Source organism: Neopsephotus bourkii, unplaced genomic scaffold (assembly GCF_033783945.1).
Source record: "Neopsephotus bourkii isolate Nb327-2 ecotype Australia unplaced genomic scaffold, CSIRO-AGI_Nbou_v1 NB_867, whole genome shotgun sequence".
Lineage (NCBI taxonomy): Eukaryota > Metazoa > Chordata > Aves > Psittaciformes > Psittacidae > Neopsephotus > Neopsephotus bourkii.
This window is the reverse complement of record NW_026901363.1, coordinates 3,246,851-3,274,440: the sequence shown is the minus strand read 5'-3', so window position 1 is coordinate 3,274,440 and position 27,590 is coordinate 3,246,851. Positions and strand designations below refer to the sequence as shown.

Below are 27,590 nucleotides of genomic sequence, written 5' to 3'. Positions count from 1 at the left end.
AAGCAACTATAGGTTTATTTTGTATTTTTGCTAATGGCTGAAAATTCAGGGCTTTTTAGAGAAGTGATGCTTGACACAGAGACATGAATTTCCCTCCATTTGCCAGATGAAACACACTGCTTTGTTTTGCTTCTTCATCAGGATGTACTTTTCAGTTTTCTCAATAGGAATGAACAATTCCTGATACTGAACTGCTCAATCAAACAAAAGTGGGCCTCCCCTGCTTAGCTGGTTTATTCCCTATCTCCCTTAACGCTTGGAAAGGATTCAGACAAGAGCTACAAGAGCGTCTGGAAAAACTTGCCTTACAAGGAGAGCCTATAGTTCAGTCTATTTAGTTCATAAAGGAGAAGGTTAAGAGGCAACCTGATCACAGACTATGAATACTTACATAGGAAAGAGATTGCTGAGAGCAGATGGGTATTTAATCTAGCAGAAAAAGGCATAACAAGATCCAGTGCTTGGAAGCTGAAGCCAGTCAAATTCAAACCAGTTTATGCAGCATCAATTTTCAACAATAACAAAATAATAACTATTTTAACAACTTAACTAGAAAAGCAGGGGATTCATTGCCATTTGCAGCCTTTAAACAAGCACTGGAAGTCTTTCTTAAGACACACTACAGCAGAGGGGCGTTGGCATAAGCCCTGATAGAAGGGATGAAACGAAGTCTTCTCCAGCCAAGCAGCACAGCTTTCCCCTGCCTCTGCTCTCCTTTGGGTGGGCTCCTCACTCGCTGCTCTGTAGTTGTGCTTCTGGGGCATGAGCTGCTGGGAAAGCTGGACCTGTCATAAATGGCCTCTTCCAACCCCATGACACTCGTCACAGGAACACAACAAAACCGCACGATCAGAAGTTTCCAATGTATGCTCACGCTGCCATTTTCAAACTTGTGCACAGAAAGATGTTGAAGTTCTAAGCAACAATACAGATTGAGATTTGGAAAGGATCTTCAGTGAAAAACATAAAACTCATCCTGGCAGACACAGGAGATACAAAGTGATGTGCCTGAACCCATCAGCGTTACACTGGTCCACAGACAGCCGCTATGCATATACATTCTGACCCATCAAAACGTACTGGGCCATTACGTTGCCTTCCCCCCAACAGTCCTCTCTGCACAAGCAGCAGCTGCCCATCTGCAACTGGACAACTGTGAAGGTACACCTTGTGTAACAGCTGTGCGCTGCACTGCAACTTCCTCAGTAAGGACCAGACTGACTTGTTTCAGGCAGCAATGCAATAGTTAAATATTTATTGAGTTGCTGGGAAGAATACCATCAAACCAGTTTATATCTTACTGTATTTCCTTCCCATTCAAACTGTATTAGGCTGCATACCATTTTATCACTTCACAATGCCACAAACTACCTTTTAATGAAAACCAAAGCTTTTCAATGCAAAGCCCCATATCGTAATCCAGAAGAATTTTTCTTATCTATTTCAACAGCAAATCTTTAGTGGCAACCACATGTTATTGTGTTCTAGGGATTGAGACTTTTGTATGAACATGCTGATTTTCTCCTTGAGACATATATAATCAGCGTTTTGTGCCAAGAAACACTTAAGCCAACAGAGACTTATACCATTCTGAAATGTTGTTGGAATTGAAAATGTATATTTTGGCTTATTTCCTTAAGCCTGCAATAGCAGGAATTTCTTAGGGTTTTTTCATTATTTTATTTTTGACTTCATTCTCAAACTCTTAAAGATTGAACAAAAAGTCAAAACACGTGTTCTGAAAGAAAGCAGCAATACCAATAAAATAATTTGTTCTGGTACAGCAGTGCTGCCTAATGAGGATCCCTGCTGGGATATGGACATTGGCCTCAGAAACAACTTGATCACTTCTGCCATTGTCCATGTACTCTGCACTGTCTACTCAGGAGTAGGCAGCTGTGGAAGTGGAAAGGGATGCATTTTTTTATGTGAGTGGGAGACTATGAATCTTATATATCAGAAACGAAGCAAACAAAACCAAACAAGTGTCTATTTGTGTATTTCAGCAGCTCCCGAACGTCAGTTTACTGCTTAGAGGAGTTGCAGGAGTAACATGTTCAGTATTCAGAGAGCATTCTGTCACATTTGCTGCAACAGATATTTTTAACTCCCTTTTGCTCCATATGTAGAATGTGCAAACACACAAAAGAATATCTTAATTGGTCCTGCTTTATATAAATGAATAATAGGCTAAATGGGTTGAAGAGAATGTCATATTTATCTCTCCACTGAGGAAAGACATGATGATTCAGAAACAGTGAAGCCAAGAGGACTCAGAGCCTTACTCACAAGTGGAATATATATCTCCTGTCAATACATTATGTATTCCATTTCTACTACAGCCCCCTAAAGGCACAAATAGAAAAAAGAGAAGCAAATTCTAAATGTTTCATTTCTGCTCAACATATATTCATGGATGTGGGAGGTTTTTATACTTGCTTTCAGGACTTAGAAATCAAATCTCTTCAGCTCTTTATTTTACAGAGTTTTTGTAAATACTAAACTCTCCAGTGTTAGTTTCATCACTCAGCATTACTATTGCCAAAAGAGATTTTATATTCCTAGGAAGAAAAGGCACAAGTAACACAAAAAAGGCCTGAACTTGCCTTTACTCACATGAGCAATCCCATTCAAACCAACAGCTCTACTCAGCAGCTACAGCATTTTTTAAATTAAACAAATACTTCTTACCAGGCATGGAAAAGCATGTAAGCAAATAAAATCCAAAACCAGTAATACGTAAAGAACTGGGGGTGGGGGGTGTGTGTTCCTGCTTACATGCTTCCACATATGACTACTGATTAAAAGCCTATGTAAACAACATGTGGAAATTTCTGTTTAACCCTCCTCTCAAAAACACAAGCATCACCAAAGAAACTCCAAGCAAAAGTAGGATGTGCAAGACTGGGCTGGTATTTTGATTCTGCTGACTTTGGAAGCTGGTATTTTCAAGTGCTGCCGGTCTGGTTGGATTTTATAATTACACTAAGCAGTAAGCAACTCACCCTGCCAGGCAGGGAATCACTTTTAGGGCTGGTGGAAAAGTTAATCTGGCTCATACCTGCAGATTCATAGATGGCATTAGCAGAGCCCTGCTTTCAGCCAGAGTGGAAGTTCAGCCTTGTGCTGCATTAACTTGAGCATGACAGAGTGAAAATGCAGGGAGGATTGCAAAAAAAAAAAAAAAAAAAAAGTCATCTGGCAATATTTTTTCAGCAGAAGGAAAAGCTTTACAAAATGTAGAGGTTCAGTTATTCCCAAAGCAGTGTTTTGTTAGCAGCATAGCTGTGCATACAGTGCCATGGCTGGAGGATCTGCCTTGCCCACGGCAAGTAAGGTAAAGCCTCAGGCACATGTAATTTAAAATTCATTCCTACTCTAGCAGACAACTTCAGACCAGCACCTATGTTTATTTTATAAATACAGCGCTCTCAATTTGCATTCCTGTGGTCCCTAGGAGCTAACACCAAACCCATCTTATGTTCTAGATGTGTTTTAGGCAATAATACACAATTGTGTCTTTAAAATCCATCACCATGGGTTGCAAAGGATCCCTCTGTGCTCTTGAATCAGCCCAACCCTACAGTCATTTCCTACTGGCCACTGTGGAGCACTTCCCACTAGGCAGTGGCACTGCTGGCAGAAGGTGTTTGCCAGATTGTGCCCAAGCCAATAAAACATGGCCCTCACATTATGTATTTTAAATACTGTTTCTTAATTAAAAGGAAAAGAAGGTTCCCCAAACTTCAGTAATTCTAGACTCTGCAGACAGCTACTAAGGGTGAGCTCATGCACAGTATTTGGGGGTGCTAAACAAAAACAATGGGCAATTCCCTCCCACTCCGTTTCATTATCTTAGTAGTTACAGTACTGCATATTTTAAAAAACAGGTAACTGTCAGTAATGACTGTTCTTAATTTAAAACCATCAGTGTGTATTAGGAGTAAAATTCTAAATCTCTGGGATCAGGCTGCCCCACTACCACTGGCAGTACTGCAGATCCATGATGGAGACTTAATGACAGTTTCTGCTCAAAGCAGCCAACAGCAGAGCAACAACAGCATTTGCAAGACAGATATGAAATTTAGATGGCGAGCCATATCTGTATCAAGTTATATCAAATCCTGGCTTCCACAAGTTTGTATACGCTTTCAACGAGTTACTGTAAGAAGTAAAGAAATGTCAGCTCCAGGAACTGCTTACTGAATATAGCATAATATCAATAGTGAACAGTTTTACTGACATTTCAACTAATGTTATTTTTCTCTTAAAACTATAAATCTTGGACAAAAATATATGGTACAGTCACCTACTGATTTCTATACAGCAGGTTAGTAAGTAAATAGAATTAGTAACTGTAGAAGATGCCATTTTCCAAACACCATTTACAAATGAATCTTGATTTCTAAATGCAAATAAATGCCTGACACACCACAGTAACTAATACACATTGTCGCCCAGATTGCCCCATTTGGGTTCTTAACCATAAATAGTTGGACAGCACAAAGGTCAATAGGTGAATTTACTGCTGGACAACTCCGTAAATTACTCATTCAGAACACCTATACCCCAAACTATACCTACAGGCATTTGAGACAAACAGTGTCACAGTCTCGGTAACAAGAGAAGACAAGCGAAATCTGAACTGCTTGAATGTTTGATATGGACACTTCATTGTATTAAACCTTAAAAGTATAAATACTATCATAGAATATGAAAATTTGCAGTTATCAGATCACGGACTAATAGGAAATATTTCACCACCTACTGCAAAACTGTTCAGGACAATTAGTCACAGGTAAACACCTCAAAAGGCACAAGAATTAATTTGGGTTTTCATCTGAACAGCAGCTTTTAGAAACTACAAATTCGGATTTCCAGGAGTAAGATTCATTCATCCAATAACTACTAGAAGTCAGCTTGCTGCAAAGCAAGATAATATAAATGAGGACAAGGTATCAAACAATTTATTGTGTCCCAAGGACTTGGACATGACAGTGAAGACTTGCGTAAATATTTAATTCTTTTATTCAACCACAGTTCAGATGCCAAATAGTTTCAACCACCTAATACGAACGGCTCTGCTAGACATGTTCTTATCAACCATGCACTAGCATGAGATGTCATCATCATCATGGCTTGACTTCGCAAACAAAGATTTGGGAAGGGCTTTACCCACGCTTACTACAAGCACGCTGATGACTAAGAAGGCCAATGTGGGATAGGCAAATCCGGCTACAAAAAGCACAGCAGAAGGTCTCCTTGGGTGGTACAGGTGGGGCATGATTCTTTCTGCGTTGTCTTTTCTCCTCGAGACTAGTTCTTCGTGAGCACTCAAAGGAGTCAACAGCATTATGTATGGTGTGCCTCCAAGTCTCCCAATTGGAGGCCAAGATGGACCACTGATGGCAGTCAATATGGCCAAGGCTAAGGTATTGTTTCAGGGAGTCCTTATATCTCTTCTTTGGGGCACCTCTCTTGTGGCTCTTGTGGCAAGTTCACCGTAAAACACGATCTTGGGGAGGCCGTGATCCTTCATCCTAGAGACATTCCCTGCCCAGCGCAGCTGCAATTTCAGCAATATGGCCTCGATGCTGGTGACCCCTGCCTGTTCGAGGACAGTGACATTAGACACATAGTCAGTCCAATGGATGTTTAGAATTGTACGGAGGCAGCGCTGATGAAAACATTCGAGGAGTCGCAGATGATGACGGTAGATGACCCATGATTCAGACCCATATAAAAGAGTAGACAATACAATGGCTCTACAGACACTGATCTTTGTACTTTTCTTCAGGTGTTTATTGCACCAGACTCTTTTATGGAGTTTTCCAAAGGCTCTATATGCCTTTGCTATTCTGTTGTCTATCTCCTTGTCAATCGTGGCATCCGAGGAAATGATGCTTCCCAGACAGCTGAACTGCTGAACTGTCTTAAGCTCTGACTCGCCAATAGTAATGTGGGGATGGCAATAATCTTCTTGCGGTGCAGGTTGGTAGAGGACTACTGTCTTCTTCATGCTGACTTCCAGCCCAAAAACCTCAGCCGCCTCCGCAAAGCAAGATGTTAAACGCTGCAAAGCTGCTTCTGTGTGGGCAGCAAGGGCGGCATCGTCAGCAAAAAGCAGTTCACGGACAAGATGATTTAGGGTCTTAGTGTGGGCCTCCAGTCGCCCTAGATTGAATAGGCTACCATCGGTACGATATCAACTATAAATGCCATCTTGTTTGTCAAGGTCTGCCATAGCCCTTTGGAGCATCATGCTGAAGGAGATTGTGAATAAGGTCGGTGCAAGAACACAACCTTGTTTCACACCACTGGTTATTGGGAAAGGCTCAGAGAGTCCATCGCCATACCTGACTTGGCCTTGCTGATCCTCATGTAACAGAATAATCATTTTGAGGAACTTGGGGGGACAACCTAATCGTTCCAAGATCAGCCACAGGCCTTTTCTGCTCACAGTGTCAAAAACTTTGGTGAGGTCAACAAAAGTTACATATAACCCCTTATTCTGCTCTCTACACTTTTCTTGCAGTTGTCCGAGAACAAATACCATGTCTGTGGTACTTCTATTAGCTCTGAAGCCACACTGACTTTCAGGTAGAAGTTCTTCTGTGATAGCAGGTACTAGTCTTTTCAACAGTATTCTTGCAAGAATTTTACCATGAGATATATTTTAGCATGAGAGGTATTGGACATACAATAAACCCCTGTGTACTAAGCCAGGCATAGAAGTGCTCAACATTCAATAGCTACAAGGATTTAAAAGCATCTTTGTTTTTCCTTTCTATAGCTATGTATTTGCTGAAGGTGAGATGAGTTTGTGGGGTTTAATCCATTTTAATTCCTCTGATTCCGACTGTATCTGTCAAATTGCTTAGCTTCTGAAGAACATGGCAGGAGAGCTCAGATATAAAGACAAAGCCAAAAAAGGAAACACAAGATTCAGCTAAGGGTGGTGTACAGTAAAGAAACTATTCAAATTTCCAGAATAATATCTGGTTATTAACTGTACTTACGCTATAAGAAAAGATATTATGCATGCTGATGTGACTTAAGGTCCCATCTAATCCCTTGAAAAAGCAACTTTCTCTTTCTTCAGCTGCATTTGGCAAGTAAAGAAGATATAAGCAACAGGATAAGTCTGGCTTGTGTTTCTAGAACACTGTGCAATATTTGCTTCCACTCTTCTACAATCAGCTAATAGTGGGCTTCAACTTTATTAGTTCTAGAAATACACTCAAGAGCTGAGGTGATGATAGCACTCTACAGTAAACACATAGGCTTTCTCTGTAGTAAACAGCAAAGAGTGGACTCCAAGGGTGAATCATTTCAGCCTTAAATGCATCTTAACTGCCTTCCTTCTTCCATGGAGGAGGTCCACATGATCAGACATCCAAAATTCAGCAAGAGGAGCCATGTCCTAAGTCTTAAGGAGAAATGTATTCAAAGAAAGGGAAGAAAATACTCCTCTTGGAATGTTTTTCTGTGCATAGGTGCGTAAGTCCCCACATCCCTACACACCTGTGTGGTGTGACAAATTACCATACCAGCCATTTGATTTGGCAGCGGGTAGAATCAAAGGTTTTAAAAACTTCAAAATGCAAATGAGCAATGACGCACTTGAAGCCATATCCCTTTGAGTGAAATTCAGGCATTCGTCTCATTCTTTGCTCTGGCTTCATCAGACCATGTTTTTGTGTATACTCCAAACACACCCATGCACAGCCAAACCAAGGGTTTTTTCCAAAGCAGTACTGGCTCTCCATGAATGAATTCCCATGCTGGGAACCGGTCTTGCAGGTCTGTTTCAAACAGAGTGATGCTTCCAGCGGAGTCCAGCTGCCACGATCTACCTCGTGCAGACGGTCTAACACATTCCTTCACGGGTATTATCTGAGTCACAGGGACAGAAAGCAGGGCAATGTGTAACAGACTGAGCTCTTGCCACATTGTGAGAAAGGTAAATTGTCAACAAACATTTCCTACATCTGATATCTTTTGTATGGAGAGCTACGCTTTTAATAAAGAAGCAGCTGCCACTGCTGAACGATTAATCAATACTGGTAAGCTGACATCTTAAGAACTTGCTGAACTAAAGCTTTTCTTTTCCTTCTGCATTTACAAATAAAGTGCTCACTATTTGACTAAAGCCTGTCTACTTGACTGGAAAATATCAGAGTCCTATTTAAATGACATTTGCAGAGAATGAGATTTTATCCTGGTCGCTGCTCCTTATCGCTAATAATAACATCAGATTAGTGGATTTAGGCCAGCCGAGTAGCAATGCCTTTTCTGATCCCTTCTTAAAGCAGCTCTTTCCATCTGTCTAGCCAAGCTTTCCTCTGCTTGTATGGGCCAACGATTAGGTCTTAAAGGGAGCTTCAATTGATACCATGTGGGATATCTGTACAGGGGTTCATTGTGTTGCTAAATTCCAGCCAAGGCATTTATCAACTCTGACTGCTGCTTACTTCAAAAGAGCAAAACACCTGGATTTTACAGGTATAAACAACCCTAGACGCTGTTGCCTTCTTGAATAACAACAATTAGACAATGCAGTTTTAAAAACGCAGAATTTGCTTTAATATTTGTTTTCCAGATAAGATATGGGATCAGACACTAAGCTCACATAAAATAACATGACTCCACCAAGTACTGCAGAGTACTTCAAACACAACTTTGCACATTCAGAATCTGTCCCACAACCTGTCAATTAATGGGTGACTTAACGCTTCAGCATAGTGCGGCTTGTTAGTGACAGGGGGGTTCAATCAGGGCTTCTGAGGTAATGACTGAGCAATGTGGGCACAGACAGAAAAAATACAGCACACACCCCATACACGCTCACAGTGCAGTAAAACTTCTTTTAAGGACAATTACTGGTTTTGTCATCATTGTTTTTATTAGTAGCCAAGTTCAGCAGCATCAGTAAGATGTAAAGCTCAAATACCAAACACTGTCTGTAAAAATACTAATGCCAATTCTAAAGTAAATATATGTTTTATTTCTCCTCCCCTTTTTTGTAGTTTTTATTTTAAAGGTCATCTTGCATTCCTAGCTAGGCCACTTACAGTACATTAATAACTGACATTTCCTCTTCTTGATATATAATGCAGGCCTGACAAATGCTGTGCACTAAAGATAAGATGTGAAACCAGCAGTTCTTATGAGAAAAACAGCGTTTCTAGATCTTGCAAATCTCCTCACTCCTGTGCTTGTTTAGTTTTTAACAAGGTCTTGCTCATACCTAACCTTGACCAAAAAAGTGTTTCCACATGGCAGTCAGGCTCACGCCAAGCACAGCTACACACAGAAAGTTGCCTGACTTAATCAAGCAATGGTGGAGACATGAAATGAATATTTAGCAAGGTCAAAGTCAGACAGCTCTGTGAGAAGCAGCAATTGCTGACAGTTGAATGAACAGCACACAAATCTGGGATCCTATTTTAATACCTACATATTTTTACTATTTGTCATCCTGTTAACAAAATTGCATTAAAACACAATATTAGAGATCTAAGAACATTTTTATGGAAGGGATACAACCTACTGTATATTTATGCATGTCATAAAGCCCATAATGTATCTTGCATGAGACCATTTATCTTCATTTCATAGGGTCACAACAAGTACACACTACTTTTCCTTCAGGAAGCCTGTGGCATGTTGAGCCAGGCATCAGTCATAATAAGAAGCAAAAAGACAAACTTATTTCATTAAAAAATAGTGCATGAAGTAAAATGGAGAACTCCAAATTTTTTAATTAACAGGACTGTAAGCATCACTTATCTTTGAAAACAGCAAATTGGAATTAATCACATTTCAAGACCAAGTTAATACTCTCTCTCTCTTCCACAAAATGACTGATTGATCTAAATCTAGTTATTTCATGCAAAACTAGGTTAAATACTCGGGATCTTTATGACCACACAGAAAGCATTATCATACAGCAATTGTATTTCTGTTGCTGGGTAAGCCACAGTAAGTCCAACTGCAAGCTATCAAATCAGGACAGAATCTCCAAGCCTTAAGTACAAAACATTTGCCTGGTGAAGTTTTCATGGTAACAAAACACACATGAAGGCACAGCCAGCCAAGGCCAACCTACCCCACTGCACTCACCAGCTGCACCACTCAGACCATCAACAGGCTGCTCCCATGTCTATTGCCACGACCCCAGCTGCAGAGGGTGGCTTGAACATAGGCTGCTCCTACCACATGGTCTTTCAAGCTCCCTTTCTTGGGGAGCAGGACAGCAGCCTATCACATATGCTCCAGACATGGTCAGGACTGGTAGATACCAGGCACGTTTCTCCATGAGAAGAGATGCTCATCTCTAGTGTTTCGGAGGTATCTGAGTGTTATGGTCTCTGAGTCTGCTCATGTGCATGTAACTATCAGAAATTATGCTATTCTTTTTTTCTTTTACATATATATATATATATGAATTACCATGTACAGAAACATGCTGGTATCTCAGGATAGCCATATACCATTCTATTTCTGTTACCATGCAAAACACTCTTAATGTCTCAGTATTCTTGGATAATGAGGAGTATTAGCAGTATAATACATTATGACAAACATAATTTTAACCTTTTCTAGACTCATATTTTATTTTGCATACATACATATACTGAAGCTTTCTTACAGTTCAACCAACAACATTTAGCATCCCAGTTCAATATCCTGAGTTAAAAGGTTTATCCACTGTCTGAAGGTAATGTGAACAAAGGCCATATCTGTTTGCACATCGAAAAAGAGCTACACACTGTCAAACATGGATCTATACAACATCCAAAGAACTGGCAGTAAATACTGGGTTTAGTAAGAAAAGCTGGTGACTGGGTTTTCACGAGTTGTCAATGACATATGATTTGGTGAGTCTTCCAGTTTAACACAGACTGCAGCACACCACTGCCCCGATTAGAATCTGGCAAGGTTTCCTCCCCGCTCCCAGTTCAGTTTTGTATAAAACCTTAAAGAACTTCCTGCTAGCAAGAAGACAACTGCAGGGTATGTGGTCATACAAATATAATCAGGTTCCTGGGGGAGCAGAGTTCCTCCTGTGTCCATTTTTATGGATTATTTTTTAATCCTCAGGGGTGTGATTCTTTCACACCCCCCTCTCCTATTTTGCCTTACTGCTTAATTAGCTACTGGATGAAATGTACTTCTGTTTGTACCAACTTTATGTCTACTGTAACTGCCCTGAGTTGCAGTTTCAAGAAAAAAAAAATGGATCAAATAACTACATATATTTTGTTTGATTAATCATGAAAAAATCATTAAGGGATTAAAGTGAAACCATTTTACTCCTGTTGATCATGTTCAGCAATTTGGAATTATTTTATGATCCTGATCAATGTAATTAATGAGACTGGCTGTTAATTAGTTACACTAGCAGGTGGGCCACGAAAAATGTATTCTCTTAATACTGCAGAATATCATACCGTTACAATTTGTGTTGATTCTGTAGCATTCAGAGTAGGAGTTTTAAGACTGCACAGGACCATGGTCTTTGGATTCTCAGCGCACACTCCACACACACTCATCTGCACATTCTGCCACACAAAATTACTGTCATAAAGGCACCATGGTCACACAGCTGCTTGAAGATTTAAGACCATAACCAAACCTTCTTCTTTTTTGCGATTCTCTTCTTTATGACAAGTCCCTACACCAGCTCTTACAGCAAACCCTCCTACTGGTACTTCAGGAACAAAACAGGCTTCAAAGTAACCGGGGCTTCACCCTTAGCATCTTGATAATTCAGTCCCTCTCATCTGGTCCTTTCTAGTCTCTCCCTAAGGAGAGGGCTTTCTTCAAGAGAAATAACCTCTTGGGTGTGAACCTGAGACAGACAATAAAGGTGTTAACTGCTCGGCAGTGCTATGGAGCTAATTAGCAGTACTGAGTTTAAGGGAGGTTTTGATTATCATGGGGTCTATGGCGGATCCCCATCCCCAAGGAACACAGGCAGCTTAATGTCCTTTTTTTTTTTCCTTTTTTGAGATAAATAAAAACTGAATTGTGGTGTAGAAAAATGAGTATTTATACAGTGTGATACAGCTCGGGTTTTCATTTCCTGTAGGACCAAAGTAGACAGTATAACGTTACTCAAACTGAGGGAGAGGCACAGCTTCTAGAATTCCCCTCCAGCCAACTTACAGATTGGGTCTAAACACAGCAGCAACTGGACAGCATGAACAGTCTCATAAAGGCAGAAACCAGTTCACTATTTGAAAGACAATGCAGAGAAAGGGAAGTCTGGGCACAGTAACAGACTGGGCAGGACAGGGCAAGAGGAGAGGACACACCACAACTGAGCATAAAACTTCTGCCCCCTTTTTTCCAACAAGAACCTGATGAAAGTCAATGACAGCCCCTCTTGCGCTGCAGCCTGGTTTGTCCAGACATCTGTAGAGGATTTTTTCTTCCTTCTCTGTTGTGCTATACTCATGTACATGAGCCTACATATAAAACCTCTTTATGACAAGCATTTAGCTACACTTTTTTAGTCGCACACAACTACAGTGCTGTACTAAGACAAAACTACATCTGATAACCATTAAACTTAAAATATTCTTTCAAAAACATGTGGCCACAAGGTTAAAAAAGAACAACAAACCTTCACAGGTCATCTTTAAATATCAAAATGACAAGTGCATTTAAAATAAAGATTTGAACTTAATATTTGGAGATGAAGAACATTCAAGATTAGGACCCAAAACACAGAAGTGGGTGAACAGAAGAGTTTCAAGACATGTGGCCAAGCGCCATTGCATTTGCTTTAGGTAGCGTAACTCCAGTTAAGCTTGAGCTCTTGATCAATCCCTGACATACTGGGTCAGCCCATGGTGCTGAACTACACTGTTTGTAGAAGGCTTTTTCACTAATAGCATCAGAAAGAAGGCAAGCGCTCTTTAAAAGAGACTGACAGGTCAGTGAATGAAGGACAGCAGAGCAAAACTGGTATTAGGAACCTTAGGGGTGAGCAACCCTGCCTGTTTTTAGCAGGACTCACATTTAGAGAGCTCTTCAGCAGATGTGACCCCTCATCACTAGGGCCATCTAGGTGTAAGAGGAAAGGCTGTGCTTTAGAAAGAGTGCTCCTCAACAAAAAGAACAACTTCCCTATTGAGAGAAGGAGAAGAAAAAAAAAAAATCACCCTTGTGTCTATAACATCTTAATGATAATCCCAATGGACTGGATCCAAATTGTAAAGAATCAGCCTCAGTCTAACCTGCTAGTTTCTGCACTAAATATTCCATGTACATAACTGTCGGCTTGAGCCAGTGCATATTGGCCTCTTCAGATGAAAGAAAATTGGTGTCGGCAGCCTCCTGAGCACATTTTAATAATCAGCCTGATCATGGGTGCATGGCAGCTGCTCGATTGATGGTGTTAGACAGCGAATAAAGAAAGATGCCAGCAGTGCCCTCAGATCTGACATAACGAGGGAAACATCAGTCATTTGGCTAAAAGGCTCATAAAGGCTCCATCAGCTGTGACACAGGAGTCTGTCTTATGCAAAGCTAATGAGGAAATGTGGCAGTGTTAGCATTCTCTTTAGACAGTAACAAGTTGCGAGTGAGCTGCATTTTAGATGAAAAATCCAGCTGAAAACAGAGCAGTTTTCATGATCTTTGCCTGAAGTGATGTCTAGGAAAGACTGTTAGAAATCGAAAGATTCTGAAAAGGTTTCAGTGCAGCCATTCCCAATCACAGTATCCTGTATATCGATTCCCAATTGATACCATGTGTACCAGTACACGAGGTTTATCTCATCTGATTAGACTGTGATGATCCTCACTATAGGTCTCCGACTCACACATGCTGCTGTTCCTCCCATTAATACTGGGAACTACTGGGTGTCCAGTGGTCACCAATTAGCAAGGTCTGGGCACAAACAGGGCTTTATAATTTTCTGTGCAGACCTGAATGGGAAGTAGCGAAGACACAGCTGCACAATTCAGTCCTGCACTGGTCTGCTGCTTTGCTGCCTTCAGGGCTCTGGAAGCAGTGGTTTGGAGTCATCTGAGAACAGTGCCCATCTCTACTACATGAATATTTTAAAGCAGTCATCCTCCAGGAGGGTAGAAGCACCTAACCCTGCCCCTGTATTGAGTTGCAGATGCAGATTGTGAGATCAGTATACCCAGGAGCTGTCAGAAGGGCTGCTCTGGAGAATAAGGTAACAGAAGGAAAGTGGGGAAGAGGAGACAAGCAGATGAACTTTCACTTTCAGTCAAATTTCCATTTCTAACTTCTTCCGTTTCAGCTCCCTAGCATGTTGATATATTACACTAATTATAAAAGTGACCTTCTCCCCTTGCACATTTTTTCTTCCTACCACTGCTACAGTCGAGAGATTTACAGTCTAGTTTTATTTCTGTGTATGCCATGAGAGCCATTCCAACAGCAACAGGGCATTAGGAAAAAAACAGTCAAAAGGTAATTAGAAATCTTGCTGAAATGTTATGTTTGTTACGTGAAGATTACAATGAATGATTCAATGAGCCTCAAAGTTCATCCTTAACACTGATAAGTGGGTTTCTGCCAAGAATTGCACAGCTGGTGACAGCAGGGATTCAGGGTTTGGGAGGGACACACACTTCTAAGGTGAAATTGGAGACAAGGATTAGAATCAGGGAAAACAAAGGAGGTCTTTATTCCTGGAAATGTTAAAGTCATTTTTCAGTGGCAAAGGAAATGCCATTTTTATAGCACATACCTAATCTTTCCCTAGTTTTGATAGCAGATGTTTAGTTATATAGGTAGAAAGTGGAACTCTCATGTTAAAACAAAGAAAATGGCCATCAGGTTTTCCAACTTTCCTCCTCAGTCACAGCAGTCCTGCGCTGTCCTCTGCCCTTGTGCGTGCCACTTTATCTACCTGCACCTCCAACTCCTCATTAACAAAGCAACTAGAAAAATAAAATTACACTGATAAACAGGGTTATCTTGGAATACAAAGACTGTCAAAACAGAGATCCCAGCACAGAGGGACTGCAGATGCAGAGAAGTTTCCCCCAAATCCTAACTTTATATTCTAGACTGTTCCTATCTGTCCGAAGTTAAGCTGCTAATTGCAGCAGTAATATAGAAACATAATCTGCCTGAAAAAGCCATCTGCTTAAACAACTTCTTTTCCTAAGAGGTTGTCCTCAAGTACTCTCAACTGCTGTAAGTAACATTTCATTTTTCTTAGAGGTCCACCTCAATTGGTTTTTATCAGTCCTCTGAATGACCATTTACAGCAAGTTTCAAAACAATAATCATGGGCTATAGCTGCTATTAAGGTTAATTAATAATGTTTCTGAAGACTGTTGAGATTTTTGAATGAAAGGTTACACACTGTGTACCGGTGCTTCACTGTCTATTGGAGGAGAAAAAAAAGACATGTTTTCTTATGAAAATTAATTCTCTGGCCTCCATTTAGGCCTCTGTGCTGTAAGTTAACTTCATCTAACTGCTTTCTTTGTAGTAGTGACTTACAGATCAGAATACCTTTCCTGGGAAGAGACTGCAAAATTGCACCAGCACTTCGGAGCACCCTGTCAGCATCAGAGTTACACTGCAAATAGTCTAAGTGCATGATTTTTTAACAATAGGGCTTTATTTCTGCTGAAAGTTAATATCACTGAGGTATTTCACTTTTATCTATCTCCATTTACACTTCTAGTTGCTTGGTAATGTGGCTTTGCCAAGTTATACTAATACAAATTATTGATTATTGTTTTCGGACACGTTCTTTTTTCAGCTTAAATTTTAGAGCTGCACAATTTATATGTGGTATTCTTCTTGGTTTACTTTCTACAGTGTATCTGGTATAACCACACTGCCACTTACTATAATGTATTAGGTTAGGGTATATACTGCCTAGTTTGTGAGAAGTCAGTTGAATTTTCCCAAGAAATAAATGCTTGCCCTAAAGCCATTTTTGCAAAATACTAAATGGTAAACAATTACAATGCTTATGCTAAGCTCCATGTTAACAGCTGCATGTATTACAGACTGACATACCGAACATTGATACACCAGTGTCTGTGCAGAACGTATTTAAAACCATATTTTAAAGCTTGTAACATGCCAACATGCAAATTAATAAATTCTTCTTTCCAAATGTCACCAGCATGGTGATTTCCTGCCAGCCTGAGCGTCATTCTCCTGAAGCAGTAAAAGTAACACAGTCAATCTCCTCTGAATCCTATCTCCCCTGCTTCCTGCAGGGTCCCTGGGAGTTTATGATTCATATTCAGAAAGCTGTATGCAGCAGCCCTTTGGGGATATATATTAATGAAGAAATTTTCTCACGCCAGAGCTGCCTCTTTATTGGAGTACGAAGGGTACAGTCTGTTCTAAGCAGCTTTTTAATTTCTCATAATTAACCCTGTCAGAATTAACATCAGTGGCATCACTGACAGCAAATTAAAGAAGCCACATCAGCAAAATTAAAGCTTTTGCTATCTCTCCCTCTCCCTCCTCCCATTTTCAGCCTCCCTCTCCCGCCTTTTTGTGTGTGTGTTTAAATAAGAAAGTTCTCCAAGTCTGTCAAGACGATCATCTTGTCATTGCACTAAGAGCCCTGCTGAGATAGGTATGATTAGAGCATTTTCAGACTTCCCTGCAGCTAATACCAACCTATTTCAGCTCTTAACTGGCCACGTGCCATGTAGATTTGTGGCAAAGATCCATGGTTTCAGTTTCTTTCACTCTATGAGGTACAGTTGTTCACCTGATCTCCACTGTGAGCTGATGGAACCAAGATCTAAAGCCCACCGCAGCATTCAGACAGTCTCGTCTCCTGACAATGTATTAAAAGACAGATCAGCTGTGCTTTGAGCCTCTTTAATCTAGCTTCATACCAGCCCCTTTTACACAATCCTGGACAGATGATGAAAACAGACTATGAACACCAAGATATCCAAACAAACACATTTTTTCTTCTTTTAAGTCAGAAATAAATGTGTTAAGTTTTGATATACCTGCAGTCACTTCAATGTAGAATTTCAGAGAAGGAGAAAAGGGATGGACTATCAATCTCCTACCTGATTTTTTTCACTGCATGTCTGAGAGGAGAAAGGGATCCCAGAGAAAGCCCAATTCAGTGAACGCCATTATAAGAATTACAGTTCAAGCCCACCTGCCCCATGTGAGTGCTCTGAGAATCAAGGCTCCAGAGATCAAGCCCTAGATTGGCTTACACAAATATCTTCCCCCTCATTTGATCTTTTGGTGAAAACTGACAAATTAATACAGCTGAAAAAAAGACTGCTGCTGTTACAGTCACATGTGAAGTTCAGTGATAAACTAAAAATCAGTGCCCTTTATTCATCTATCTACCGATTTTTGTGGAAATCGTATTTACTGATCCTCTTATTCCCTCAGTCTAACACAGACTTTCTTTGGCAATGAATGAAACTTGTGATCATGGTCATTTTGCTTTCTGCAGAAAGAACCTAACCCACATACACCCTTCCTCAGGATCATGACAGGAGATGATGATTTCAATAGCCGACAAGGAGAATTTCCAGTGCTACCCCACTACTCTGGACTTGCCTCTTTTCACACTGCCTTCTTCCCAGGGGCCTGGCATTGTACCCTACTTAAAATTTCAACTGCTAAAATGCCTGCCTGGACTTCAAAATGTCCCTGTAAAGAAAGATGCAAATTTGGCAGAATATGGTACGCAAAATACCTTCCATCGAGTACCTGGCATGATGTTATTGTAAAATGTCAATCTAAAAAGCCCAGATCCACAAAGCCAGTAATGTCTCCAGAGATTTGATGGCTTAAGAACAAGAGCAGGGATTTCCATCAATAGGGGGTAGAAGTCAGGGAGAACACAATGGTTATGAGCAAGTATGTGACAGCTAACAGAGGTGCACACACACTTCCCGTGACAAACCACAGATCGCACTGTAAAACACTGCAGTTGGTGTAGCACTGGAAATGTGCCATTGCAACCAGAACGATGATCTGCTGCTTGTATTGTCATCTGACTTGATAGGCACTGTTCGAACACAATCTGTGAGCAATTTTAGTTTGCCACAGAGACCACCAGAGGGTAAGAATCTGCTTTACATTCAGAACTCTGAAAGGTCGCAGCAGTGATGGTACTGCAGATTACTTGCAGATATGACAGCAGCATCAGTTGTTTGAGACTATAATATTAAGAGCTTGTATGTGTCGCTATGTAAGAATGTATGCATAGTTCTGTGAGAAGGAAACTAAATAACTGCTAAATAACTTCCTGCATCAAAACTGGGAGACAACTGGATTTTTGCAAAAGTTGTCATTAAAATTACTTCTGTGACTAGGGAAGCATAACAATCCTGAGTGGGAATGACTCTAGGACAGTACTGGTACCATGATTATATCATATCTGTATCAGCTCACAATGGAAGAAGGAAAGCATATATACATATATACACACTATACACACACACACTTATTGTATCACTAACATAGAAAATGAGAAAAGCCAGACATGCCCAGATGACAATTTACCCCAGCTGCTTTTGTGCGAATACCAGAGCCGTAGTCCTGAAACCAGGATAGTCAGCTGGACTCATCAGTAAATTGCCTTGCATGCAGCTACAGTCTGGACCATATTCTTGTCCCCCTTTAACTTCTCTAGTCGCTCTAAGAGTCTGAAGGACACTCAGCATTTTAATTAACTCCCTGTGACTCTTCCCAGAGAATGCTACATTGAGAAGATTATCAACTGCATGGGATTTCTGAGGCTGAGTCTTGAAAAACCTTGGGTAATTATGAGGAGTTTCCAATGGGCAGCAGATATTTACGCATCTTTCTGAGTTTATCTTCTTGATTTTATGACTATTTCTATCATTAACATACATCTTTTTAAAGGTCTACAGATGGACAACTTCGCTGGGAGTGCTATAGTGTAATAATCCAGGAAAGAGGGAACACACGTGAAAAGGAACAGCTAAACAATACTCAGAGAAGCAGAACTGGGAAGGTATTTAGAGCTTAGTGTAGAAAAATCTCTGAAGCCATTTGTTCTGTATATGGCTGCAATAAAAGCAAAAGCAACAAGGACACAGAGATGCATCAACAAAAGGCTGCAATACAAATCATAGGAAGTAAGATGACTTCTCTAATAACTGCTTCACAACTGGAATTCTGTCCACAGTTGTAAGAATCACACATGACAGTTAGCTTTACTGTAGAGGGGGTGCAACTTTAAAAACCTTGAACCACCTTGGCTACTTAAAGATGTGTTGTCAAGACAGGCCAATGTGACTGAATTAAATCCTGCTAGGAAAGGACTGAAGTATTTTATTTTATATTAGGAAAATTTTAAATACACCAGAGGGTTGTGGGAGAGGGAGATAACTTGTTCATTACCAGTTTAAATAAAAATATAAAAACCAAGCTGTGGGCATCATTTCACATTTGGAAATCAAGAGCCAGTATCTGCTATCAGTGACAGCTATAAAACTCTCAATGACTTCAATGAAAGCTGCAAATGTGCATCTAATTGAGGAATCTGGATCACAAAATGTAAAGAAAAATCATTTTGCTTAGAGAGTAATGAATATGCCATATTACGTTGCCAAGTAATATTCCTGTCACAAAGTCTCTATGAGTTTATGAAACAGATTGATATTTTTATTAGTAGAGAGTAGATTGAAAGAGAGCAACGAAACAAAACAAGGATGAAAAAAGGTAGAAGAAAGCAGGCTTACTGGGCCAAATGGCTTTTTCATGTCCATAAATTGCTAAGTGTATTTCTAATTAATTTCCCAATTCAAACAGCTAGAAATAAAACACAGAGGCTTTAGAGTGTGCAGTGAACTCAGGACAGACTCTATAGACTTGGACAAATAATAGTATAAAATGGTTTATGAAACCAGAGGGTTTATGGTCTATAAATAACTTCCACGTATTTTTATTCTTTACACGTACAATATTACTGAGGACTGGATGATAGCTTTTCACTGCTGCCTGGTTGACTTCTTCCACATACATACCCAAGGTAATGACGATATTGATCCTGAAGAGACATTTTTTGAGACAGATAAAAAAGCCACACAACTGAACTAATAGAAAGGGCCTAGCAACTTAGTGGTAAAGCTGTAGTCCTTTAAGTGAACGGCAATTGGCTATACAGTTTAAAACCTACATCCTGGTATCTTCAGGGGTCTGGGATGAAGAAGCAAAAAAAAGAAAAGGGAAGGGGGAAAGTAAGACATCTGAAAGATGATTTATGGCAGTTAGTGCCTTTAAGGGCCCCTTAGATAAATACCATGTAAATTTTTAGACATCCAAATATTATTTAAATTGAGAAATATATAAGAGATGTGTATTTGTCAGTGTAAACAAGAGACTCACTGAGAAAATGCTTCTGATCTTTAGGACTTACAGCATGTTCTTTTTTGGATAAGTGTGCAATTCAAAACGTGCCTAATTCCTAAAATCCATATATGTGACACTGCCTGGGTTTCCATGACTACTGCTCTGAAAACCATATTAATTATTCAAGAGGTCCATGCCATTCTCTCTGCGTTCCATAAGGAATGCTGGGAAGCACTGTCTGCCTTTATAGAGCAATACAGATATTTAAAAGGATTGCATCGCTGTCTGTAAATACCACAAATATTTTCTTACAGCACCATGACATTGGCATGACAGGTCCCACAGATATTATTTAAACACTCTAGTACATCAGTACTAAAAAAATACCCCAAAACAAAGCCCCTTACAAAAAAAACCAACCCTACAACACAAAAACCAAATCCCCCCCAAACCAGAAAAACTCCTCAGCTTTTTTTCCTTCTCTATTTCAGCAGTCTCCAAAAAGGTGCTTTAATTCTAGTCTTTGTTTACCATCCTGGTATATCCTATTTTAAACAAAGTCAACTAGCTTGCATGCAGCAGGGATTAATCGCCTGTGTTTTTCTAGAGGATATAGTTTCAAATTGTGAAACATTAAATCAAATTTCTCACATCAGCTGTGACTAAGCAGCTGTTTGCCGTATCTGTTGATCTCTGTATATTTTAATAACCATAATCAGTGCAAGGAACATTCTTTACAGATAACGTTATCAAAACACACTGTAACAAAGTAAGGAATGTCAGTGCTCGAGCAGTACATACCACCGCCGATGTCCTGTCACAGCAAAATGGTCAGTGCCAATCACAACAAAGCGGCACTGGCGCATTACAGGGCCAATTACTCAAAGGCAGAGAAGAAAGGGAAGTGGGCCAGATCCTCTGCTCAGTGGAAGCAAGACAATAGAGTTACCCCAGATTTATACCTGTGTGACTGAAAGCATAATCTGGCCCAGCATCAATCTTCCCAACACAGAGTCACCTGGGATCTCAGACTGGCATATATGTAATACTCAGGCAGCCCTTATGGAAGAGGTCTATGGAATGAGAGACAAAATGATAGCTTTTCTGCAGAATTTTGTAAGTCAAACCACTATATAAAATGCCACTGCTGAATTATATTCTAGATCTCAATTACATGCTCTATATTTATATTCCTTACACATTTTAGTTGTAAAAATAATATTATCTGTTAATGTCTATATGTTCAGCAAATATTTTTTCTGTTGAAAAAAAAAACAACACCAAAAAACAAAAAAAAAACCCCAAAACAACTATTTATTTTTACTTTCCAGACTCTCTAAGTTGCAGTCCTATTAATATTCTCCAGTAACATCTACAGATTATCGGAACATGCTGCTGACCTTTTACCTGAAGTAGGGATTTAAATAGCAAGGATGAATCTGAATTTCCCCAAAGCATGGATACAGCCTTCCTTTAGTCTTGTCATCACATAAAAAAAAAAGCCAAGTGAACAACAGGGAAAACAGCACTCCAGATTCAAAGCTTATCGAAGTCAGAATACCATGAACAGATCCCAGACTGACACTCCCTGAGCATGATCAAATATACAGCAGTAAGCAAAAAAAAGTGCAGAAATGTTTTTAAGTCTCAGAACCATGGGAACACACACCATGCCCGTGCATGCCTCTCCCAGTGTACTCTCTCTTTATGGTACTCCTCACGCTCACAAAATTTTATGAGCTGGTCTGCATCCTGATGCTGGTCACAGTATAGCGGTGGTGCAGGAGCAGGACCGAGGACTGAGATAGCAGCTTTGTCCAATGATCTCCCACACCCTGCATCACCAACTTACCATCTCTCAACATCTGCCTCCTTCTCCTAATGTTTGCTGGATGAAAATCTCTCCCCCTCTGGCTGTGTACAGCACCCAGCACAATCCTCATCCTCCCTCAGTTTAGCTGGAACGTGAAGACCTTGTTATAATACATCTAATACACTATAGATCCAATAATAATTTCCAGTTGCCTATTTCCAGGGTTTGTTTGTGGTTTGTTGGGTTTTTTTTATCTTCCTCCTGAACACATTTCACCAACAGGGCACCATCATTACTATTATTATTTACTATTCATATTGCAGCTGCAGCGCCCACAGTACACATTCTTTATTGCTCCCAAGTTCTTACTTGCCATACAAAGTGCTCCATCGAAATACAGATAAAAAGTAATTTCCTCAAGAGCAAGGTGTGAACTGAGCATACTTAATTGTGCACTGTTATACCAACTGTATAATGCTGCAATAAAATTCCAAAACAATGTGATTAAAAATTATACCGAACGAGGATACCAAGGTGCCATAGCCAGTCAAAGCACATTTATCCAATCTAAATTATATGCTAAGCAAATAAAATAAACATGCAATTTGCTAATTAAAGTGCACTCTCATGTATCCTGTAACCATCATAAATTATACAGCAACATTTAATTTTTTGACTGTTTAGCAACGTTTATGACTGCTTTACTAAATTAAACATAGAATGAAAGGGGCAAATTAGTAGGAAAGCACTGCTTCCCCCCTCTCATTTCCTTTTAGATTTATTTTTCCCCTTTCTTTTTTGTTGTTTGTTTTTTTAATAATCATACCTTCCTACAACAGTATTTTAATTCTCCATTTTTACTTCCAAAGCATACATTCCATCCGATTCAATGACAACTATTTCCTTTCATAAATTTTCTCCAGTAGGGAAGTCTGAGCATTTTGTTTATCTCATTTGAATAATCATTTAATAAGAATACTATGCTCAAATTCCCCACATTTGGCCAGCGACATAAATGGTGGTGTTTTTTCCCCTCAAATAAGACAAAGATTTTCAACCTTTTCATCTCACCCAAAGCAGACTGCCCAAATCACAAATGGCAGCTGACTGGATTCTCGAAGCTGAGCCTTCCATCATCTGGAGTCAACCGCTGAAGGCATTCCTGGATCCCACTCAAGGGGAACTGTGAACAGTTGGGGTTTGTTTTCTTTTAAAGTACAAGAAAAGTCTCAGACTCTCTGTTTGCCTGGCAACCGGGTCAGCTGTGTTTCAGACTTTTCAGAAACAATGTTTTATCCAGAACATGGCCAGGTAAAAAGAAGGGGAATTGGGGGAGGAAAGCAGTGTTCAATCTCGATTGCTTTGCAGCTTCTCTAAAAAATACAACAGGATTAGTTATGAGATCTGACTCTTATCCCAGTTTCTCTCTCACCTGTTTTCCATATCTCTTCTTCCCTTTGCACTTGCATGAAAGGCAAAATGCCAATAATGAATAGAGTATGGAGACAAAGTGGTTTATTTTCATAATCATGCCCAATACCCAAAGATTAACATTCCTCAAAATTGTCCATCTATCTGAACTTTAGAGATCATCTATGACCAACACGCTCTTGTAACTTAAAACGAGAGCAACAGACCACAGGACTACCTTTGTAGTCGGCCAAGGTTACCTCTAACAATCAAACATAAATAAATGTTCAGTGAGATTAGCCTTGGAGCTGATGTTCTATACCCAACTGTTACCTGCGAACCCCATCAACCACCCTGTACCGCTGGCACACTAAGTCCTCTACAAATGTGGAGTTAATCACAGACTATTTAGCCTTCCTTGGTAGCAGTGCTGCTGAGACAGTTGGGCAGATCCTAACACTTTCTGTATTCTAAAGAAATGCAAATCCAAACCAACATATGACTGCCAAGACAATGCAAGAGCTTTATACAACTGTAAAGATAATTAAGGGCAAGAAAATCTTTCAGCTGAAGCCAACCACCACTCCAGCAAGTCCCAAATGGCTGTATCCAAATAGAGTACAAAAAATACTACTGTCACCACCTTCTCAGAGGTCCAAGTGCATTGTTGGAAATGTACAAGATTAACATCCTAATGTAGGTAAATTCACTCAAAATTCTTAATCTTTGCAGAGCTGTTTTTTTTTTTTTCTAGAATACGCTAGAAATTAATGCATATGCTAGAAGACATTTGTTGGCAGATGCTCTGCACAGAGTGCGACTTCTGACAACAAAGCAACTGAGGAATACTTTCTCCAAACCTTTTAGTTGCCCTTTAGAAAAATAATATTGTTTCATACATGCTTTCCTTGCACAGCAACTGAGATGAGCATATTTGTACTTTGTTGGTTACGATGCCTTTTTTAATTGGAATTACTTTGCTAGGAGGATCGGTGATTTTGCTGCTCTATGCGCAGTGCTGCTCAATTTGCAGTTTTGCTGCAAGACTTTTTCCCTTAGAAATACTCCTAAATTCCCATCTTCAGTGAAAACTGCCTCTCACTAGAACAAGGAAATAGTTTTGCTATCTAATCTGCCTCCTGAAACCTTGCCTAAAGACAGCTCCTGCTTCATTGATAATTTATTTTTTGGAAAATGGAGGAAAAATGCATTTCTTTTTGTCTTTCAGACCATACTTTTTCTATTTTTTCCTGCTGACTGGCATTTAATAATATTGCTTCTGCAATGAACAGAAAGAATTACATTTTCTTGAAAACAAAATGTTGCAATTTTATTTTCTTTAAAAGCAATTTCTTCTTTTTACACATGTACAGAGATACGTTAGCTAGAAAATATCCATTATGCCTTGCCCATGGGGGGTGTGACACCATCTCTCAAACCTCTGCTTATGCCTTGTGATGTAAAATAATTTTAAGTACTAGACAGAAACAGTCCCTCCAACCCTGCAGGTTTAAGGATGAATCATATTTTCTGCTCTGTGAATTATGTCTCCATCTGCTTTGATGTTAGAATTGGAACCAGATCTTGGACTACGAAAGTTGATGCCAACAGCTTGTGAAGCCAGTGCCCATCAAAAATATGTGGTGGTTTTAAACTGAATGGCCCGTGTCATTAAGTATTGTCAGGCTGAAAACTCCAATGCAGAGACACAACGTGCTAATTGAGATGCACAATTCAGGGCTTATAAAATGGATTTCCTTAGCACAGGTGAGGTTCTAGACTCAGTAATATGTGGTCCAGCTGTTTATCAAATTTAGCACATTTACATATGACCTTCTTCAATCCCTCCTCCCCTCCTGCCTTGCTGAGAAAAATCAATAGTGCTTTGTTGTGGGGTTATGAGAAATTCCAGAAGTGCAAGATAAGCTACTCTCCCCATTCAACCCTAATAGCCAATGGAGCTCAAGGGAACTCACAATTGCCAGGGCTATGGCTCACTATTTCTGTGTTGTTACGACCTAAGGATATTTTAATGCTGGAAAAAAAATAGTTGTCATCATTTCCAAATTTCTCCCTGCAAGATACCTATGTATGTCCTGGGAAACCTTCCTATGAGGCCTGAACTCTTGGACAAATGGAATGAGATAGACTCCTACCTTTTCTTCCTCTTCCCAACATGTAACAGCAAACTTATTTTTAAAGTGAAAAAAAGTGGCAGAAAGTGTTTTCAATTAATTCCCAAATTATTTAGGAGAGCCCATTTTATACAAAAAAAAAAAAAACATAGCTAAGTTATAATGCAGTTCAAGCTGCTTGTTTGTAGAGTGGGATTCTTCTCTGTTTTAGCATTGTAAAGTCAAAGTAACACCACAGGACTGAATTACTGAATTCTATTACACCAGGTTTCCAGAACATAAAGGAAACCACAGCCCTGCCTGTTGACCTCTGCGGGATTTTTGCCTAAGTGATTATTGCAAGATAAAGCCTTTTGATATAAAGAGGAATGAAACTGAATTTTGAAAGAAAAATGTGTAACAGAAAATGCAAGGCAATTATCTGATTACTAATAGGAAGAGGTACAGAGCCACAATGTATAATGTTTAAGGGATTATCCAGCTTTGAACAATGCTTGCTTAACAGCTGCTACTGAACTGTGGTTTGTGTACTTGGCAGAGAGTTTCATTAATGATAATCTACAGTGTTTACAGCCCATAGGCTTCTAAATATGTTAAGAACCTTTTTTATTTGTATTTTATAATCCTTTTCCCTTATGTTTTATGCTTTTCTTGATATTTTTTGAGATCTGAGGAGGTTTATGTTTCAGAATGATTCATTCACCTCTGACAACTGCAGAGCAAGATTGCAGTAAATGTTCCCTTGTTATCAAGATTATGTATTTATAAACAGAAAAGAAAACCATCTAAATTCATTCCAGGGTTCAGATCACCACCAGCTAATACATTCAGATGCCAATATACAGTGCTCCATTGTTTACATGCAAAAGTAAATGTCAAACAGAGGTGTCTTTGCCAGTTACTAAATATTCCTCCGTCACTTCTTGGATCCGTCAGATTGCAACAAATTCAAACTGCCTTATTTTTGACATTGCATTTGACCTGAGCTTCATTTAGAGGAATCCTGTGATTATTTTGAAGGTACTGTATTGATTAAGACTTAGATTTGCTTTAGAATTTGATTTTCAAGTGTTTCCCTAATCTGCTCTTTATGGAAACACTTAGGCAATACTAGGAAAACAGAACATAATTAAGAATATAATTCTGTTGTGAAGGGGATTATGTATTCTGTAGTACATTAGGAAGATCATGATTGAAAAGGCAAGTCACTGAGTCCTGGCTGTAATCATTTTGACACATGGTATTTCAGTGGCCATGATTCTCTCATGATAAAACCAAAGGAGATTATTGCTTCATAGCAATTAACATAGTTAATTTTGATACAGGATAGCACACTTCTCCTTCAGTATTTTTCCCCTCTTTTGTCCTCTCCCCCTTTCTAACATCAGATTTGTGCCCGCTCCCGTTGCAGCTGGTTTCCCATCTCAGCGATGCTCAGTCACCGGGAGCCCTCCTGCCAGGCTGCACTCCCCAGGGGACGTGGCAGTGCAAAGAACCTTCTTCACCCACAGCAGTGCAAACCAGAGACTCCCCGTGATGTGTTATCCTCATTCCAGTTGGTACCACAGGGGCAGGAACACAGCAGCTCAAGCCGCTGGAGGGTTGGGTTTTTTTACCCTGGCCCTCCAGTGTGCTGAGCTGCTGAGCCAGCCTCACTAAAATGTACACTTGAAAGAAATCCTTTCCCCTCCTGATCACTACTGGTTTCTATAGAAACAAGAAAGAATCTCTGTTCTTCTCTAAATTTCCCCCCCTAATGCTTCTTGCAGTACTGTAGGAAACCATGTATTTTTTTTTTTTCACCAATTTTTTTCTAGACTCCCCAGCCCTCCATTTATAGCCTCATTCATCCAATTAAAGAACAATAGATTAGATAAAAATGGGCATGGGGTTTAAA

General features: G+C 39.8%; 1 protein-coding gene across 8 annotated transcripts in view; it reads right to left on the bottom strand.

Moving 5' to 3' along the window:
• Positions 1 to 27,590, bottom strand: part of AFF2 (ALF transcription elongation factor 2) — a 368,508-nt gene that overhangs the window by 268,430 nt on the left and 72,488 nt on the right. The window lies entirely within an intron of this gene.